This window comes from Buteo buteo, chromosome 20, assembly GCF_964188355.1.
Source record: "Buteo buteo chromosome 20, bButBut1.hap1.1, whole genome shotgun sequence".
NCBI classification, from domain to species: domain Eukaryota; kingdom Metazoa; phylum Chordata; class Aves; order Accipitriformes; family Accipitridae; genus Buteo; species Buteo buteo.
This window is the reverse complement of record NC_134190.1, coordinates 23,267,803-23,286,594: the sequence shown is the minus strand read 5'-3', so window position 1 is coordinate 23,286,594 and position 18,792 is coordinate 23,267,803. Positions and strand designations below refer to the sequence as shown.

General features: G+C 38.0%; 1 long non-coding RNA gene across 1 annotated transcript in view; it reads left to right on the top strand.

The window, feature by feature from the left end:
- The window catches only part of LOC142042348 (uncharacterized), a 389,027-nt gene that overhangs the window by 218,027 nt on the left and 152,208 nt on the right, over positions 1-18,792 (top strand). Inside the window, exon 3 of the long non-coding RNA XR_012653715.1 lies at positions 11,750-11,855. This is a non-coding gene — a long non-coding RNA (uncharacterized LOC142042348). The remainder of the gene's footprint in view (positions 1-11,749; positions 11,856-18,792) is intronic.

The following is an 18,792-nucleotide window of genomic DNA, read 5'->3' as shown; positions in this document are numbered from 1 at the left end:
CTCTCTAGGCTCCCAGACAGACTCCTTGCTGGTCCTGGCTTCTGATCCATCCATCACTGTAATAGTTCACTAATTTCAGCTTTTGTCTCCCTAGTCATTTGAATCAATTCCCTTTAAAACAGCCTGAGTTCTGATTAATGGACATTAAGGCAAAGGCAAGTCTGCCTCCTGGGTGTCACTTGCAGCTCCACAGGTCCACAACAGCCACTGCAACAGAGAAGTCCAGTATGCCCACTTCTTCCCACTGCCTGGGACTGGAGTGTATGGGCCTACATGGTTAGTTCATAAACCCCTTGGTCTGTACTATCAGCTGGAAAAGAAGGACATGTTAGGCAAAGAGAGAGTTTTCAGTAATTCTTAGTTTCTCATTCAGGCAAGTCTCCACAGTTTCTAACTATAGGTATTTTTTAATAAACGTGGCTGATTTCAGATGGGGTGAACTCAAGTTCAAAAGTTAACCTGCAGTCCCTTTACCAAAGAACAGATTTTTTTCTAATGGAGCTCTTTCAGTATTTATCAATCTTCCCTCTTGTTCCCCCTCCCCAACCTTGTTCTTGAAAACAAACACGAATTCTGACAGACTGCTAACGAAGATGAATGCATCCCTTTTCTTCCCAGACCGATACCCCAGCTCCCCTGTTCTGCCCCTCCCAGAAGTACCTTAGACAATATGAACAGAATGACTGAAACCTGGCAAAGTCATCAGCAAATGCAAATAAAACCCTGTAATGAAAAACATTAGACAACACTAATAGATGGAGTTCAATGATCCAGCTGTGAAAATATGTGAATTGTTTTGCTGCTTTTGAATTTGAATTTCTCTGTTTGAAAATCTGTATGATAACTGCTGTCTTGTAACCACATCACATTCTCTACCCTTCTCCAATGACTTTTTTTCCCCACAGGAACAAAGGTGCTTAATTTCTTGTCCAGTTCTGTCAGTTCAAGTTACTTAAAAAAGTAATCCATGTCAACAAATTGTGTATTTCAAAATACCAGGCCTCTGCCTCAGATCATAAGCACTTTTCCGGTCACACACTCAACAGTCATCTTATGTTACTTGTTAAGAAAAAAAATTGGCAGCTTGATCCAACTTGCTGCGATTGAAGTTGAAATATTACTTTAAGAGTCTAAGGAATTAATATGTCCTTAATGAGTTGCAAATAGTAATTATGAACTGTCTTTCTTTGTTTCAGTAGAATATAGGATAAGGAGCAAAACTGAGACTTGGCCTCAAAGCACCTATCATTAAAGTTTACTTCAAGGAAACAAACTTTCTCTGTTGTTTGCTTCAGAGTAATGGTTGTAGCCTTCATTGCATTTAACTGCAGGTCTTTCAAATTCAGTTGACAAAACTGACATCAAATTGACAAAGAGAGTACTTTATCTATTTTGTGATGGAAGTAGGTTTTTTTTTTTTCCTTGGTCTTATAGGAAAGACATACTTCATGCTAAACCATCTCATAAATTCACTTTGCCCTATTCATCTTTTGCTATAATATTTTAAGGGAGTGACATTTAAGGAGTCATATCTTATCTGCCAGCACAGATGAATTAGTTCAGAATGTACATTGAGCAGTTAATTTATAAAGGACTGCCTGTATCACGGAAGAAAGTTGACTATCATCCAGTGAAGCTATGTTCCTAGTATTAACCAGTATATGACAAAGTGTCTCATATTCTTAGCACATTAAGTTTCATGTATCATTCAACCTAATTCTCTTTTTTCCTAACATTTATAAGGACATGTATAGGCCTTCAGGTATAGCTGTCAATTTTCTTAGATGTACAATGTATGGGAGAAAGAAAGGGGAATGTATGGCTTGGCTGAGGTTTTCAGTCACCTGCACCATTTAGAGGAAGGCAGCTGATGGGCCTAAGTCAGAAAGAGCAATAAGAACAAACAGTGAATTTTGCATACATACATAGGAAGAGCTGCTATATGTCTGGGTTTTTATTCTGCCTTGCAGAACAGAAATGTGACATTATTTTTACTTGAGTGGCCTCTACTGCAATTTGTGTGCTATTTGATAATCTAAATCCTGGAAGCTGAAATAAGCTGAGGTCATACCTGAAGTTTTGCCTACTCAAGTGTATGTGAGGGTTAAAGTATAAACTTGTCCATGTTCTACATATATGTGTATATATGTATTGGAACTGAGAAAAATAGTCATATTAATCTTAAAATATTTCATAAATCTTCCAAATGTGGAGTGATAGCTACATGACACCATTCATTGACTTTGCTTTGGCTTACACATAATAATTGAGCTGTGTTTACTGTCTATATGGTCTTCACCCACGCAAAATAAAACATGTTTGTTTAAACCAACAAGTCTCAGCTGACTAGTGGAAACACATTAAGATGCCTGGAACATAAACTTTGATGAATATAGATGTGAAAAATCTGGTACTTGATGGGAGGGGTCATGGGGTTTTGGGGGGGTGGGTGATAAACTTCCTTGGCAACTTCCTCTTCCTTACAAACTGTCATTTTTTTTCCTGCTAAAATAAAATAAAATACTGATTCCCAACACACCTTTTGCATGACTTTTAAAATTTGTTATGGACAACTAAATGCAGCTTGAAAGTGATCACTTTATAACTGACTCTTGCTTGATGCCTCTCCCTTTCAATAAATGTTTTGAAATTATGCTAATATTTCCTTTTTTTACTGGGAATGGCTGTTTTCATGTATTATTAAAGAGAAAATTATTGTTGAAGAAGAATTACTGTTTAAGATACTGAACAGTCAAGAAATGGCACAAATGCAGGAGTAAGAAGTTAATGAGAGCAACAGAGAAATGAGCTCCATCAGAAATCCATGCTAAGGTTGCTTAATGGTACTTTTCAACAGAATAGGTGCACGCCTTTGCCATAAACCCAGTAACAGTTATATTGTTTTTCAGGATGTCTGTGACATATATCTGTTTTCAAGGAAAAAACTGCCATGTGGTGGAGGATTTTGACTAATTTTTGCTTAAATTGTTGAAGTTAGATGACTAGATACTCCACAGTGTGGAGTATTCCTTTCATGTTAGCTGTCTAAGAATGTTTATTTGGCATGCTAGGACAAATAAGGCACGTAGCTAGTCTACTACTTGTAAGAAGGTTTTATTAAATGTTGAACTCCATTTAACTCCTATCTGGTCGGTTTTGGGGACCTGCATTGTCTTATTGGATAATTATTTTTCTTCGCCTCCTGCAGTCTTCCCTACCCACTCATGTACTTGATGTTATTTAGAGTTTGCTCACAACCTGCAGCATTATTAAAAGCCAGGATGTAGAACTGGAGACTGAGCAGCAGGCTACATTTTTTCACTGCAAGAGATATAAAATCATTTAATAACTGATGTTATATTTTTCCACCTAACTGATTTCCATGCAGGAAAAAAAATGGTTATTGCATTCTGTAACTGAATACAATTCATTATTGGCCAACAGGAAACCCATCTACTGCAGAGCAACATATTTTTTATTATTTTATTGTATTTTTTAGCTAAGCTATTGAATGACAAAATCAGATTGTTTTGGGGATAGCGTCATGTGATGCTTATACTAAGCAGTCTGTAGTAATGAATTTTTAGGCAGTACACACATTTTGAATGCCCTAATAGAAGCAACATTGTTGGGTTTCAGAACAAGTAAAAACTAGCACACTACCCTAATCAAACTACTTCAACATTGACCTTCAACATAGTAATATTAAGTGATCAGATTATTGAGACTGTAGATTACTGGTACAGTCTAAATGAAGGGAAATAAAAATTTCCAGTGCAAGGTGCCTTCCTTGTTTCAGTCTCTGAATACTGCAGAGAACTCTGGGAATGCACCTGCCAATGTTAAATAATTTATGCCCATCTGAACCTACATTCAGCAAATGTGTGCCAAGGTCCTTTCTGTCATTTAGAAGTTCTCCATGCAACTGTTAGCAGCGCAGTGTTTGAGGTACCTCCCCTAATTTCGAAGAAGCCAGCTCAGGAATGAGCAGCACTGCAGCCGTGGTGCAGAGAGTCCGTGGTTAAATTACCCAGGGTGTATGTTCACACAGCCGTGGCTAAACTACTTCTAGTATTCAAGCCAGCTGGTTTACAGCAAACTCTGGTATCTCTGTGCTACAGTTAAAATTGCCATGTGAGGCCATTAAGCTATGACAAGCTGATCATTAAGGCACTAATTTGCATCAGAGACTGATGAATTTTCATGACCTTTTTTTTTTTTGCATGATACTACTTGGAACCAGCTGAAAATAAAGCCCAAGCTATGTGATATTTTTAAGGAAAAAAATGAAAAAAAAAACCCAAACCATTGTATTTTACACAACTCTAGATATATATACACACACACACACACATATATATATATAAAATGCTACTTGTAAATTATTCTATTTTTTGCAGGTCTTCTGAGAGGGTTTGCAGGCATGCATTCACATTTAATTGAATGTATCAGTAGCATTTTATTGAGTCATTTCCAATTTCCATTACTTGACAGTTTCTCCTTTGCTGTAGAAGATTTTTATTTTTTTTTCTGAGTAGTCCATAGCCATACTGATGAAAAACTGATTCTATTTCAAAGCATGTAAAGGTTAGTTTGTAGGTGCTTGGAAAGATAGGATGGGGCTTGACTTTTTAAAGGTGGGCTGAAGACAAATGGAGATGTATTGCTTATGACACTGACCTTATAGCCTGTTTATTATATCCTTTTTTTTTTTACTATAGCACTTTGTGTATTATCTGCATGAGTCTTTTAATTCCTCGACCACATTTTCTAGTGTTGAGTGGTTGCTTTTTAATTATGTTTGTCTCAGAAAAATAAAATACCTTGAAGATAGTTATAGACTCTAATTTTAAAACTGAAGTAATCGAAGGTAGTTCTGCTCGTTATCGCCCTGATGCTATATATCTCTTTTCAGTATTGGAAGTGGTTTTTCTTATGTTAGTAATGTTTTCTTTATGCTTATTTTGGGACTATTTCATCGTATTACATTTGAGTCCAATGCACTTAAAAATTTCCACTTTTTTGTTATGCTTATTTAGAAGATGGTTTTGCATTATCTGGGTGTGGAAATAACTTAGTATACTACCTTTTTTGTACCTCATTAACTGCTGTCTTGCTTGATGTGTATATTACCAGGCAGATTCCATTGGTGACAGCCATGGTGACCATTTGTTATATTGTTGTGCTGATGTCTGTTGCATTTAGAAAGATTAAGGACTTCTTTAGATAGATCTAAGATACCTTTCTGCCAGGTTTTCAATTGTTGCAGATCTCCTATTGATTCCTGATATAGTGTACATGAAGGAAGGGACTGTTTTTATTTTGCCCATGTTTCTGGTTTTTTCCTTAAACCGCAAACACCTGCTCCTAAGTAAGGTTTTGTAAACTGAGGGAGAGGAGGAAAAGGGTGATGCAATTTTGTGATAGATGTTACTGGAATGAACCTTGTTGCTGAATTATTAATTAAAAAAAATATATTTATTTTATTTTTATGTTGCATGGAATAGAACAGGATTTCTTTCATGGTTCCAAAGAATTTTAGCTTTTTTTTTTTTTTTTTTTTTTTTTTAAATGAAAGTGAGAATTCTTGGCTTTGGCCATCTGTAATAGACAATTCAGACTAGTAACTGCCCAGCCAAGTAACCTGATTTTAAGGCAGAGGTCTGTTATAAGCTGTTTATTGATGTATTTGCCAGCTGCATGTTCACGGACTAACATTTTATAGTTATATAGCATGGTGACCACAGTAAACAAGAAAGAGTGCTTTTCCATACAAATGTTACTTGAAAGTACTTCTTAAAGATCCACTCATATTCTGGCAAGAGCTGCGTTTAAGTATTTGGCAGTGACATTAGGATACAGCTGAGTAAACAATGAGAGACACAATTAAACTACTGTGTCTGAATGTAAATATCTGTCCTATCTCCTCCCAGTCAGTTGTTTTTTCTAGGCTGCAGAGGCATCTGTGATTTCATTGTTGGTTGTACAGAATCTCTTCTACCTTTGGCCACCTTTTTTCACTCTTCTCTAAGTTTTTTCCACTCTGCTATGTCCTTTTGAAGGTGGGGGAAATAATATCAAAAATAAACACAGTTTAAGTGTGGCGGCCACTGGGAACTTCAGGAAGTCTGTAATGATGTTCTATCTCTTACAAAGTTCCTTCCTAATTACCCCTAAAAACTCATTTGCTTCTTAGACTGCTGCTGAACTGTGAATTGATGTTTCTTTATCTGTTGTACCCTAAAGCCTTTTCCCTGAACGTCAAGGGCTAGCTCAGGGAGCATAATTTTATGTCAGGGTAGCATGGTTTGGTTTTTTGGTCTGCGAGCATTGCCTTCACATTTATCTATGTTGCATTTAGTCTTATACTGAATCCTGCAGAAGTCCTCTGCAGTTTTTCACAGATGTCTTTTATTTTTACTGTTCTGAACTACTTTGCAAATGTAGTGATCTTGCTCTTCTCCTTTCTCAGTTTCTTTACCGGTCTATTCAACAGCACTGATCCTAGGACAAATCCCCACGTAACCCCACTAGTGACCACCTCCACTGTGAAAACAGATAGTTTACTCTCACTTTCTGTCTTTTCATCAATTATTAATCCATGCAAGATCCTTTCCTCCTATGCCATAGGTACTTTATCTCCTAAAGAACCCTCAGAGAAAGCTTTCAACTAAAGCCTCTTACAAATCCAGGCTGCTTCAATTATTTTGATCTGCATTATTCATAGGCTTGCTGAAATTTTCAGACAAATCCAGTAATTTTGTGACATATGATTTTCCTTTTAAAAAAACCCTGATGGTCTCTTCCCTAGTATATGATATTTAGTCAGGTGACCAGACTTCTGTATTTTTTTTGTTCCTTTTATTATGATTTGTCCACTGTGAATGTCAAGCTTAGAAACCTATAGTTTCTTGAGTTTATTTGGTTATTTTCCAATTCTCTGCTATGAAAGTAGTTTCAGGAAAGAGGTTAATAGTTTAGCTATTTCATTTTTTAGATCCCTATATGATTACCACCTGGCCTCAGCAGTTTGTTTCCTTTCTTTTTATTGATTTCTTCCACAACCTCTCCTGCCACCACTTCATCTCCTATTTTGCCCATGCACATAAGGAAAAGTCCAGCAAGAACAAATACAGAAAACTCTGTCTTTCTGGTATGTTTTCTCTTCTTAGACAGCAGCTTTTATATTGGGATCTTTTAGTCTTCTTCCAGACTCTCTGACATGGTTCCTTAGTAATTAGACATCATTAGTCTCACCTGGAAACTGGAGAACATGTGAGCCTGCCCAGTAATAGAGAAAACTTTTAAAGGCCTCTGATATTTTATTCTGGGAGTGTGTAAGCACCCAGTAAGGCTCCATCAACAACACATACCTTTAATCTCTCCACTATCACACAGTTACTTTAGTGTTATTGATTTAAGGGAGAAAAATAAGATTCTATGTAGAGATGTAAGAGAGATGTTTTGCATGTCAGAACTCATATGCTGAAAATTTTCTAATTGTGTCAACTACTGGAAACATATACTGTATAGGAAAAAATCTGCTAATGAACTTGTTAAAACTGGTTATTTCTTTAGTTATCAGGAAGAATGCCTTGCAGGTTGCATACTATCAGATGTCACTGTTTTTACAAAGAGAAGTTTCTCTCAGGCAAGCCTGATCTACCATTAACCCATATAATTTTTTTACACTTGAGAAAATTTTCATCCTTTCTTTTTCTTTGGTGGCTTAAGACCTTATGCAGCTTATGTGACATATAAAATAGCAGTTGTAAATACTGTTTTTATTGATGCCCTGTGGTTAATATTAATTATGTGTTTAACAATGTAAATAATTTATTCTTTGTGTGTATGACCTGGAGTATGTCTGTACAAGGAATTGTTTGAAAAAGCATTTTCAATTAAAAAAAAAATAAAAAAATAGGAGACTAACAGAGGTGACAGCACTAACTAACAGAGAAGCTTTGTCATCCTGACCCATTGACCATTATCCCTGGCTACTCTTTCCTCTGGATATCAATGATCATAGAATCATGGAATCGTTTAGGTTGGAAGAGACCTTTAAGATCATCGAGTCCAACCATCAACCCAACACCACCATGCCCACTAAACCATGTCCTAAAGTGCCTCGTCTACACATTTTTTGAACATCTCCAGGGATGGTGACTCCACCACTTCCCCAGGCAGCCTGTTCCAATGCCTGACAACCCTTTCAGCTAAGAAATTTTTCCTAACATCCAATCTAAACCTCCCCTGGCGCAACTTGAGGCCATTTTCTCTTGTCCTATCATGAGTTACTTGATAGAAGAGACCAGTACCCACCTCACTACAACCTCCTTTCAGGTAGTTGTAGAGAGATAAGGTCTCCCCTCAGCGTTCTTTTCTTGAGGCTAATGATATTCTCCAGGCTTTAATGATATGGTCATGGGAGACCTGGAGCATATCAAGAGTGGCTACATGGCTTTGGGATCACGGCCAAGTGCATGGAGACACAGGTGGTGTATCTTCAATCCTGTTGGTACAGAGGAAATGCTTGAAGCAGAGTGGATGAATCATGAATGTCAATGCCAGGCATAAATAACAGTAATTTAGTTTTTATGAGCATGGGGCCCTTTTTGAGGATGGAAGGCTGCTTGAAAGAGACAGGATCCACCTGATGATGTGGAGCTAAAGCACCTTTGTCAACAGGACAACTAACCTGCTGAGGAGAGCTTTAAACTGGAAATGATAGGGGAGGGAGGTGACAATCCACAGTCAAGTAAGAAAGTGGTAGACTAGGTTGGCAAAAAAAGTGTATGTGGTGATGTGGACAAGAAACACCTCATAATTACTAAAACAGGACTGAAAGAAGCCCACATTAAATATATGCTTATATACAGGGAAGTGCCCTTAGGACAGTATGATGGAGGAAACTCTCATTCTGGGAAATCGGCTTGACTCAGTGGCTCTCTGAAGTGCCTGTAAACTCAGGCATGCAGTATGGGGGAAGAAAAAGGAGAAATTAGAGGTTTAGGTGCAGTTACAGGAATCTCACTGAGATCTCATTGGGATCACAAAAAGACATGGTAGGATAGCTCACACTACTGGAGTATTGCAGGCAGGGTCACTAGGAGAGCAGGCTGGGAAAGCAAGAAGGAGTTGCCCTTTATATGAGAGAGCAGCAAGAATGCATGGAGCTCTGCCTAGGGACAGGTGATGAGTCAGCAGAGGGCTGCTTAGTCAAGATTAGAGGGCAGACTAATGTGGGTGAAGTTGTGGTGGAGGTCTGCTACAGGCTACCTGATCAAGACGTAGATGAGACCTACTTCAAACAACTCGAAGAAGCTTCATTTGCAAGCCCTGGACCTGGTGGGGGACACGAATCACTGAAATCTGCTGGAAGGGCAAACATGCAGAGGACAAGCAATCTGTGAGATTTCTGGAGTTCACTGATAATAACTTCCTGATGAAAGTGATTAAGGAGATGATGAGGGAAGACAAACTGCTGGCCCTCATACTTACAAACAAGGAAGGACTGGTCAGAGGTGCAAAGGTCAGGGGCAGCCTCAGCTGCAGTGACCATGAGATGGTCATGCCCAAGTACATGGTGATCCTCATGTACAAGAAGCTGAACATGAGCTAGCGATGTCCTCTTGGAGCAAAGAAGGTCAGCCTCCTCCTGGGTTACATTAGGAAGAGCAATGCCAGAATGTCAAGGGAGGTGATCTTTACTCGCACTGGTGACACCACACCTGGAGTGCTGGATTAAGGTCTGGGTTCTCCAGTACAAGAGACACATGGACCTACTGGAGTGCGTCCAGTAAGGGGCAATGAAGGTGATAAATAGACTGAAGGATATAATGTACAATGAGAGGTTGAGAAAGCTGAGTATGTTTAGCCTGGAGTAGAGAAGGCTTAGGGATAATCTTATAAGGTGTACAAAGATAGAACCATGCTCTTCTAAGTGCTGCCCAGTGACAGGGCAGGAGACAATGGGCACAAATTAAAATACAGGAAATTCTACCTAAACATAAGAAAAAAACCCAAACAACAAACCCTGGTCAAACACTGGCATAGCTTGCTCAGGAAGGTTTTGGAATCTTCATCCTTGGTAGACATGATGCTGGGAAACCTGCTCTAGGTGATCATCCTCTCAGTAGAGGGATTGGACTAGATGATCTCCAGAGGTCCCTTTCAACCTCAGCCACTCTGTGTTTCTCTAGGGGAAGGTGAGACTACATTACTTGCTACACTAGGCACATTGTGTTACTCATCTGGTTCCTGTTACAGGGATTTCAGTGTCAAAATTAACTAAGAAGAGAAAAATATAATTAAATTTCTTATCAGAAGGGGATATTTTTGGAAAATGAGAAGTCTAACTGAGGGAGCTTCCAGCAAATGCATAATTAAACAAATTTAAAACCTATATTTTAATTGGCTATATTAAATACAGTCTCATTTTGACCTACGTCATGGACGACTCGTGTTTAATACTGTAATTCAAACATTGTAAGCAATATTATAGTTTTGGGCAAAAGCTTTTAACCCAGCATTTTCATGTATGTAGTTTATTTTGGTGGGGGAAGAGCAGTTTGTAATGTTATTTTCTGCCTTTGGGAAATCTGAACTATAGGTTTGAAGATTTATTTAAGTTTTATTTAATCAACTGACACTTTAAAATTATTTTTCTCTTCCCTTTTGCTACTCAGTAAATCATGATGGACAGTCTGTGCTTCATTTTGCCTTTTTTCCAAATCTAGAAAATTTTTTAAGAGGAGGAAGGTGGAAAAGTCCCGGTGAGAAGGAAGACTAAGAGTGGATTAGTGATGATGAATGGTAGTTTCTCCTTCAGTGTTGTGCTGTTCTTGAAAGTAAAAGGAACGAGGCAAGGGGACTAACATGAAGTGGAAATAAAATAAAAGCATAAGATAAAACATATGGAAAATAGAGATTTTTCATTTTTTAGATGTGCAGACTTCATTTTTTTTACCAGCTTTGGTCATAACTGATGCTGGGTTTGTTGGGGTTTTGTTTGTTTGTTTGTTTTTTCCTCCATGGCTACAGTGCACTTTGCTATGTAATTGATGTTTATGTGTGCTCTCTGCCCATTTACACAAAATAGTTGCATTAAAACATTCAGGCACCGACAAGTTTGACTGGCCTAACAGGAAATGTTTGATTATTTTGCAATCATGCCACTTTTGTTATAGTGATATAGAATGAATGCCTCTCATGAGAGATGTCCAAAATTCACATCAGAAAAACAAGATGTGAAATCTTCAGTCATTTATGTTTTAAAACACTTTGACCGTAAATATGAAGTGAGGACTATAATCCTAAACGCTCTGTTCCAATTAGATTATGAGGTTTCATTTGTTTACCTTAGTAAGTAGGGTGTATTTGCTTTCTTTCTATAGCTTTTTTTAAATGATGGTGATGTGCTAAACTTATTTCCCCATGCAATGGGAACTTTTTGAACTCCTTGATTAGCTGAGTAGGTGTCTGTAATGATAAAATGCTAGGTGTTAAGTGTATATTAAATGTATAAAGATTAGTGTGTAGGAGTGAAGTAGATTAAAATACGAAATTTGCAATGTTCTGATGTGGAAAACTCTCTCATTCATCTGTATTAGAAAACCCTATTTAACATCAAAGTAATGTTCAGAAAATTCCTTGTGGTTTGTTTTAAAAATAAGATCAGGAAGTATTAAATTAAAGTGTTTGGAGTCAAGTTCTAATATTCTCCCCATTTGTCTTGTCTCTCCTCTAGACAGGCTCCACTGGAAACGTTCGTCTCTGCTTCATGGTATTGAAAAAATGGGAAAGGGAAGGAGGAGAGAAGACATCAGTGAGTCTTCCCTTGGCTCAGGAAGCAGGTGAGAGTTTGTCTGGTATCCAGGGGAACACTTCCTGTGTACTTTCTGTCTACTTCCCATGTATATCCTGTTTGTGAGCAAACTCTCTTGTTTCAAGAAATTCTGGTGAAGGGCACAAACCCACAAATCAGAGTGATCTTCCCTTCTTTAGGGCAGGCTAGCTGTTAATTTCTCAAAGTTAATGTATTCGATTATCAAAGTTATTGTATAGACGGGCTGCTGGCTTGGCTGTTATAGTTCAGGACCAATAGATTTTTATTTTAAAAAGAGCCTTGGAAGATATCTGCTGTCACGTATGTAACAAGTTGTTATACAAGAGTATTTCTTTACAGTTTCAATTATAAACTGAGTTTTATCTTAATTCTTGAGTTGGATGCCCTTGAGACATCTTGCAAAAGCTCTGCCAGTTTTGCTTCTAGAACCACATAAAACTTGTTTGAGACAAAGTAAGGCAAACTGAAGAAGAAACGCAAAGAACAAAACAGGTAAATTAAATACTTATTCTGAAAGATTTTCAAAGGTAAAACATTAAACTGCCATGAGAGTGTGTAGCTTCCTGCGATAGTGAAGAAACTTTAAGTTTACAGAAGCGTGTGCTGACGTGGTTGTACTTTGCACGTAACAAAACCACAGGCATTTGCTATTTTCATTAGTTTCAGGCCTAAAACTACTTCATTTAAGTAATCATTTAATCTTTTGGAAGTCAGCATTTTTCCCTATATTGGGTGCAGGTTTTGACAGCAAGGCTGGGCTGCGGGGGGGCCACTCCTGTGAGGAGAGAGGTGGGGCTGCCCTGGACCGGTTCCCGCCAGTTCCAGCCGGTTCCAACTGGTTCCCGCCGGCTCCAGCGGAGCCCCTCAGCCTCGGGGAAAGCCTGGGGAAGAAAGGGCAAAAGGGCTGAGGGAAACGGGGTGAGAAACAGCCCTGCCAGCCCCGAGGGGAGAGCGGGAGGAGGGCAGGAGGTGCTCCAGGCCCCCCTCCCCGGCAGAGAGAGACCCCCGGTGGGGCAGGGGTTTCCCTGCAGCCCCGGGGAAGGAAGGCCCCAGGCTGGCTGTTGAAGCTTCTGTGGTCAGCCTTATTGAGGGAATTTTTTTTAACTGTTGGTTTCTTTTGGGGGGGGTGGGAGGATAATGCTTTATATATTTGAGATTCTGAAAATAGGGTGCGATTCATGGCGCACTGCTGATTGTTTGCAAACAACGTGCACAAGGTTCCGTTGGCCTAAACTCAGTGAATGGAACAGACTTTTCTTCAGAAATATAAGGCTTTTGAGGAGGGGAGAATGATGATGAAGGAAGGGGTGGAAGGAACAAGAAAGGAAATATCAAAATAACATATTGGGGTGTTTGATGAACACTTCATCAGTGGCTGTATCCAACTCTCTGTTTCCAGGCAACTTGCTCCCATTCTGTAATGCTTTTCTGCTGTATATTGCACTGGTTAGAAATGAAAGATAACATTTTTTTGCTTATTATGTCAGCAGGGCAGGTTGCCTTACTGTCTCTCTTTCAGGATGATTATTGCTAGTGGTGAATTAACAGAGCCTTTTCAAATTAACTAGCTGTTTGAGAAATGATTAAATGCTAACATCCACCTGGGAAGAAAGAGGGACACTTCCTATATTGGACAAAGGGCACTCTTCATAACACTGTCAGATGTGGCTTTCCCTAAAGGCAAACACACGACGAAAATCAGACTGGCTTCACTGAGGCTGGAATCCCAGAGGAAGAGGGTGACATATATTGAGTTTTATGGGGAAAAAAAACCCCAAACCAGACTCAAGTTTTTAAGGTATGCTGGGAAAATTACTATTTAAGCTGATTCTTGCATACTTTTTGTTGGTCTATGAAAAGACTATTTGCTTTTCCATTCCTCAAAAGTAGGAATTCTGTCATTCAATGTGGACAGCAGTTTTGGCAGAGAAGTCATGAGCCAGCAAATGTGTACTTTGGCAGGAGAAGCAATCCTAGCCAACCCTTTGTGCATGGTAATTGTGTAGTTATGCTATCTAGGACTGATGGCTGAAGAATAGGATCTTTAGGGAAAGTCCATGAAAACTTGGAAAATTTGTCTAATAATTTAATCTTTAAAACTTAAGCTAGTGCTAAAAAGACTAGGAGGTGACTTGATAGTCTGTTAGTCCTTGCACAAGGGAAAAAAAAATCATTTAATAGCACCCCGTTCTACCAGGCAGAAGCTAGTACTAGTTAAAATTTAATGTCAATATAAAAAGCAAAAATTTAAAGATGAGAGAAATGAAGAGAACAATATTTAGTCAGTGATGTGTCCTTTTGACTAGTAGCTGGTTTGGAGGACAATACTGCATAGGGACTATTACGCTGTAACAGTGATGCGCTACATCTGGTGTAGTGGAAACAGATCCTAATTCCTTAAGTAGAAATTTGGTTTGGAACAATCCAAAACTTCTCAAAGAGTGTCCTGGTTTCAGCTGGGATAGAGTTAATTGTCTTCCTAGTAGCTGGTACAGTGCTATGTTTTGAGTTCAGTATGCGAAGAATGTTGAAAACACACCGATGTTTTCAGTTGTTGCGAAGTAATGTTTAGTTTAAAGTCAAGGATTTTTCAGCTTCTCATGCCCAGCAAGCAAGAAAGCTGGAGGGGCACAAGGAGTTGGCACAGGACAGAGCCAGGGCAGCTGACCCAAACTGGCCAAAGGGGTTTTCCATACCACTGGACGTCCCATCTAGTATATAAACTGGAGGGAGTGGGGGCGGAGGGATCACCGCTCAGGCACTAACTAGGTGTCGATTGGTGAGTGGTGAGCAATTGCCCTGCGCATCATTTGTACATTTCAATCCTTTTATTATTACTGTTGTCATTTTATTAGTTTTATCATTATCATTATTAGTTTCTTCTTTTCTGTTCTATTAAACCGTTCTTATCTCAACCCACGAGTTTTACTTCTTTTCCCGATTTTCTCCCCCATCCCACTGGGGGGCTGGGGGGGGGGGAAGTGAGTGAGTGGCTGCGTGGTGCTTAGTTGCTGGCTGGGGTTAAACCATGACAGAGTTAAAATATTGTAGAGAAATGAAGTACAGCTGAGAATAATACCAAAACAGTTGGATTTTAGGGATCAGTCTGGACCAATATTTTTTTGACAAAATTTGTTTGTGAATTCCCATTGAAAAAGAAAAATAAAATTTTTCAGGTATTTGTGCCAAAGGGATTTTTTTTATTGTTAGTATAATTAAAGCAACATAACAAAAATAAATTAGTCACTGAGGGATCTTAGGTTGCTTTCAAAGCTAATCTTTCTTAAGTTAAAATTTTATTTTACACTAATTTAGTCAAAATCTATTAAAACTAATGAGCATTCAACATGGATTTAATTTTATAGTTGGATCAGGATCTTAAGAACATTGAATGTGACTACTGTAGCAATGAATACTCTCTCAAAGGTACTATTAATAATGTAGCAACAGTTTTTTAAACTCTTTTATACGTACATTTCCCAAAAGCACACATACTCTGTAAAGCATATTTGTCTACAGTCCTATCAAATTCACATAGCTAGTTATACCCTAATGATTTCATGTAAACAAACCCATGCATTGAAGGTAGCCGTGCCAGGGATATTTTCTGTTGCTTAATACCCACACTTTGGCAGGAAAACTTGGACTTCAAGCAGTGAAAGGAAACTTGACCTTCCTCAGCTGCCATTTGAAAGCGACATTTCCTGGAGCATGTCGGTGTCCTCAGCACCAAAGTTTTCCTCAAGATTTCCAGTCCATGATACCCCCTCAGATATGTAATGTGCTGACAAATTGGAAAGTTGAAGCTATACTGTAAGTAACAGTCCTACAAAAGGTCCTGCCAAGTCACCATTCCTGGTAAAAGTGGGCTCTGCAGTGCCTTTACTATGTGATCCATACCGCTTGTTGGGGTGCATAAAGAGGACAATGAAGAGCACTGAGAAAACTGAGAAAACTTTGTGGTTTTCTGGAAGTAGTCCTTTGCTGATGGCACTGTGCTGTCATCTCCTGATCACAAGAGTAACTAGCAAATGGTCAAAATATTGGCAGTGAAAGTGCTTTCAATACAAAGGGAGAACTGGCATGGATTAAGAATCAGTTAGTCTAGAAAAAACAAACCCAAGAGATGGCATCATATCTCTGCAAAAGAAAAAGTCTTTGAGAAAGATGTTATGCCCAGCATGGCTTTCTGTGCCCAGGCAAGGGATTTGGAGCTTATAAAGGCAGAAAGAACAATATTGGTGATTTTACCCCCCACATAGTGCATGACAGAGAACCTGCATATACTAATTCCTGTTTGAAGTTGAGCATATCTGAAAAGTGTAGAAGTCCAGACTTATTTTAAAAGTCTGCGGCAACGGAAACTTTGTGACCGTCACTGCCGAATTCAGGACTGTATTGGAAGAGGTCGACATAACTGTTTGAATCTACCTTCGGTACCCCATGGTTCATTTGGTAGATCCCTCTATTGAAAACATGCCTCCTCCCCTCACTTTGGCTTACACCTGAAGCTCCTTACTGGTTCTATGACTTGTCAAGTAGATTTTGGTTTCCCTCTTCTTTTTCATTTGGCCTCAAAATTAAAGTGGGCTATTTTGATCACTACCTCTACTTGCAAAAGAAGTCAGCAAAACACATGTTCTTTATAGTTAATACCGTATAGAATTTTCTTTTTCTTTGATAACATAAGCATAGCTATTCATCTATCCATTAATGCTGGAAATCAAGTTTGAATGTCAAATGAACCATCTGCTCTCTACTAATGAAAAATTTCTAGAGAAATGGTAACAAACAACTTAAGTGCAGCTTTGTTTACATGGAATTAAGATGAATTACGCCAAATGCTGTTTGAAAGTATTTTTATTTTGGAGTAGATTCAGTACATTTTAGAGATAAGCTTTTACTGTAGAGTGCAATGAGTATCAAAATATTGTAAACATAATTGCCTTTAATTAACTCTTTCAAATACTATATCAGCAGACAAATCTATACAAATTTGTCAGAAATTAAAAAAGAAAAAAATAGAGTTTTAAAGAATGACTGTATTTAGTATCCTTTGAATTTATTAGACATTAATAATAGAAATCTTAAAGTTCTCATAAGCAAGGTGTGTAATTTTTCTGAAAAATTATAAAGCTTTCAGAGAGATCTACTTCTCATATTTTGAGAAACATTTATGGCAAGTATTCAAACCTCTAATAGTTAGGAGGGCACAGCAGAAAAAAATATAGTTGAGTATGCATTTTAATTGTAAGTAATTAGTACAGAAAATGTAATAATGTAGCAATAGGAAGAATACCATAGAAAAAGATGAGAACAAATTAAATTCTTTTGGTACTATTACAAAAATTTATAAGTAATTTGGGGTTCTAAGACCAGGTATACTTAATTGAGAACATGTATCCAGTTTAAGACTACTGCGAATATTTTGAAACCTCTTGTAAAGAATTGGAATTTTTTACACTTTTTTAGACTTGTCTTATGAAAATACATGTAGATTAATGCTAATTTATTGTGCTTTGACACCACTGTTTGTCAAAGAGAAAGAAAAATCTTTGAAGTAATTCAGGTCCTGATTTCTCTTTTTTCTTTCTTTTAAGGAGAACTTTTGAAATCAACACAAAGGTATTGTGATACTGAGTGAATGAAGTGTAATTAATTCTCCTACCCCTGACTTGCAAGGAGTGGCTGCAAAGCTGTTCTGCAGAATTCTGTATTTTGTAGCTACCACTGCGACTACTTAGCAGATATTTTGATTTAAAGGTCTTTACACAGGGAGGTTCCCAGTCATTAAATATTAAGCAAATGTTTAAAATATGGTCTTCTGTGATCAAAATACATTTACTTCCTCTATAATCTTAAGTTATTCAGTCTCTCTAGGCCTTTCTATGCTGTCTACAGAAGAGAGCTTATGATTTTTTTTTTATTTTTAAAAATTATTATTCCATTTTATCTTCCTGACAGTTCAGAATAGGGATTACTAGAACATATGTAGTGGAAGGGATCTTCAGATTCTAGTTTCCAGGCAATATGCATATAGCCCACTTCCTAAACATAGCAAATTCCAAAGAGCACTTCAGTTTTCTGCATGTCTCTTCCTCCTGCCTTCCTATACACGTTTCAGAATTTTATTGCTCTACCAGGTAGGAGTGTTGTCATTTCCAGGCTGAAGTTCCTTATGGACAGTTGTGGATTCATTCAGTCCTAGTTCCTATTTTGTCTCTGCATACATAAAGTTCTCTTACCTCTTCTATGCTTAGACCTTTTTCTAGTGTATTTCTATGCAGTAATTTTTCCCTTTCACCCTTTGTTTCTCCAGGAGAAACCGGTCTTGTTCTTCTAGTCTTCACTTACAGGATAAGATTTGCATTCTTCATATTTTTCTTTGATGAACGTGCATACCCAGAACTGCACTCAGTACTCCAAATAAATCTTTCTGAGACCTTCAACAGTTATGCTAATGCTTCTTGGTGTCTGCTGAAAGTAATTATCCTGATATTGGGACTGTAGTTGTCACCTTTGCAATTGCACCAGATTGCCAATTTACAGTCATCCTGTGGCCATCTACTATGTTCAATACTTCTCTGTCATTTTTAACTCAAGAGATTGTAACTGAAGTTTTGTTGTTAATCAAAAAAGTGAATTTAAAGTTATTGTAGTAGCTTTTTTTTTTTTTTTCCCTTCAGCCCCCAACAGAAGGGGACACAAGACATTTTGTGGCTTGGCATTTTTCCCAACAGATATCCAAGAAAAGCTAAGAATGTACAGCATAAAGTCTGAATATTGTTGGTTGTTACAACTGAAGTGACATGGAGCTTTACGTGGAGTTTTACAGTTAGTGCTGTTAAATAATAGACCAATAAGCACAACAACTCTATATGATTGGAGAGGAAGATATACAGACTGAGAAAATACTCATATATTATTATATATTTATATATAGA